The sequence below is a fragment of the Panthera tigris genome (genome assembly GCF_018350195.1).
Source record: "Panthera tigris isolate Pti1 chromosome C1 unlocalized genomic scaffold, P.tigris_Pti1_mat1.1 chrC1_random_Un_scaffold_130, whole genome shotgun sequence".
NCBI lineage: Eukaryota > Metazoa > Chordata > Mammalia > Carnivora > Felidae > Panthera > Panthera tigris.
The window spans coordinates 21,305-23,813 of record NW_024962164.1 but is presented as its reverse complement, the minus strand read 5'-3'; the positions used below and the strand labels follow the sequence as shown (position 1 = coordinate 23,813).

Below are 2,509 nucleotides of genomic sequence, written 5' to 3'. Positions count from 1 at the left end.
AGCCATGTCATGAAGTCCTAACACGTGTGTAATTAAAGTCTCAGGGGTTGGAGGACCAGAAAGTGGGGCAGAAACTATATCATGGAGAATCAAAGAAAAATCATGATGGTCTCTCCAACCACGTGTGCAAGAAGTTCGGTGCACTGCAAGCCAGGTAAGGACAAGAAGGTCACACCCCTAAACTGCTGAACAACCAAGGGCAGCTGAAAACAATCACAGCAGCACCCAGATTGGGGTGTGGGGAGGAGGGGACACTCCTATGACATCGTCCAAAGATTGGGAGCTGAAATCTCAGCAAAAACATGAAAAAGAAGACCTCAATGAAGTGAAGACCTTTCCACATAAGCTAACGAAAAAGAAATGCAAAGTGCAAAAAGTAACTCTTCAGGCAGAAGTAACTGCACAGGTCACAGGGGAACTGTGCAAAAGGAAGGAAGGAAGGAAGGAAGGAAGGAAGGAAGGAAGGAAGGAAGGAAGGGCAATGAATAGGTAAAATACGTGGCTAAGTCAAATAAATAGGACTCTCTGAGCAATGGTAAGAATGCCTATGTTTTTAAAATGTATGTTGAGGGGCGCCTGGGTGGCTCAGTTGGTCAAGCGTCCCACTTTGGCTCTGGTCATCATGTCATAGTTCACGAGTTTGAGCCCCGCGTTGGGCTCTGTGCTGACACCTCAGAGCCTGGAGCCTGCTTCGGATTCTGTGTTTCCGTCTCTCTCTGCCCCTCCCCTGCTCACGCACTGTCACTGTCTCTGTCAAAAATAAATAAAATAGATAAAATGTATTTTGAAATAAAATTAATGCCAATAACTCAAAAATGAGGAGGGTAAGTGGAGTTAAGATATCCCAAGTATACAGTGCAATAATGTGATAAACGTGTAAATGCTTGTACTAACAGCCAGACTAATATATGCAACATAGCCATCAACCCGGGAAGTTTCCCGGCAAATTATTTCAAAGGGGGAACCACTCTTCTCTGCTAATACTTCCTGGAAATGGAATCACCCAGGAGTATCAGATAGCTACATATAACTATGCGAGGGGCTTATCCGTGTTACCGCCTAAACCATAGTTTGGATGTTTTTACTACAGAGTACTTAATCCATTCTAAACATATACAAGGGTTTGTGTATCACCTCTGTTGATGGGCATTTGGGTTGTATCCGGTTTTGCCTGGTATGAATGATGTGGCACGAACGTTGGTGTAGAGGCCTCTTTGGATGTTGGCATTCATTTTTCTGGGGGAGTGAATAGCAATATTCCTAGGTAACGGGGCAGGTCAGGTTTTTCACTGTATGAGAAACTGCCAAATATTAGGAAAGTCGTTGTGCTAAATTACAGTGCAATCAAGATCACGCAGTAATACCGTACACACTCCAATGCGGGAGGGAGAGAGGAAACAGCTTTAAAAATACCTATTTTTCTAGGCTTTTCGTCTTCACTTTGTTCCCAATGCTGAAGGCCCCCCTGAAGGTGGCTGTGGTCACACCGAGTCTCACCACCAGCCTATTCGGGAGACTCCAAGGCAGCCCACCCAAGAATCACTCAAAACGCCAGGTAGGAAGAGACCTTCCCTCCCCAGTCGTGGCTCTGCCACTCTTCCGCTCGGTGCCACTCAACTCGGTTTCTGGCTCTTCCTTTTCATCCCTCTGGTCCGTGACCTAGATTTCACTGGAGCTTGTTGGCCGCGGGCCTCCTGTCAGTGGCTTTAAAGCAGCGTAGGCAGGAGCCCGAGGGACCCCCCCCCCCCCCGCCCCTTCGCCCAGAGGACACGAAAGAGACTCCGCTCTGCCGGGAGGGCTGCGGGGCAGCGCAGAGCCAACGGGCTGGCGGAGGAAGAGCGCGCACCCGACGTCTGCCCCGGGGCCCCTCGTCCTGGAGGCGGACACCCTGCCTTCGGTGCGGTTCCCGAGGCCAGGCTGCTGAGGGCGCCAGGGTTCCGTCCTCCGGGGCGGGGCGGCACGGGGTCCTTTGCCCGGGCCGCTTCTGGGGCGCGGCTGTTTCCAGGGCCTTGGGCGGTTCAGGCGAAGTCGGCGGGCCCGATAGTTGTGGCCGAAATGCCACTTTTGGGGGTTAGAGCCAGAGGCCCGGCTGCCTGCCCCGTTTCCGTAGTGTAGTGGTTATCACGTTCGCCTCACACGCGAAAGGTCCCCGGTTCGAAACCGGGCGGAAACAGCTTCCTTTTACCACTACCCCCCCACCCCCACCCCCACCCCCCATCTATTGTCCTTTAAAACGCAAAAAGAACCACGGCCGGAGTCCCACCGCCACCTGAAAGCCTTCTCAGCACTCGACCACCAGGCCTGGCCTCTGTGTGTCTGCTCCCAGTCACCTTGGAGAGCGGGCCACACCCAATTAGTCACTCCAACAAGGGCACGCAGGACGAGGCCCACTGCAGGTTACCTTTACTTCCACGCATCCGCTGACCTGCTCATCTGGCGCCTCCGTCTGCCCGACGGGCTCACAGCGACCGTGGCTCTGAAAAGCAGCACGTTCTTCCCTGGGCGGCAC

The 2,509-nt window shown here is 52.7% G+C and overlaps 1 non-coding gene across 1 annotated transcript; it reads left to right on the top strand.

The window, feature by feature from the left end:
* Window positions 1-2,100: 2,100 nt before the first annotated feature.
* Window positions 2,101-2,173, top strand: TRNAV-CAC. Its single transcript has one exon. It is a non-coding gene; the product is annotated as a tRNA-Val (tRNA).
* Window positions 2,174-2,509: the final 336 nt, after the last annotated feature.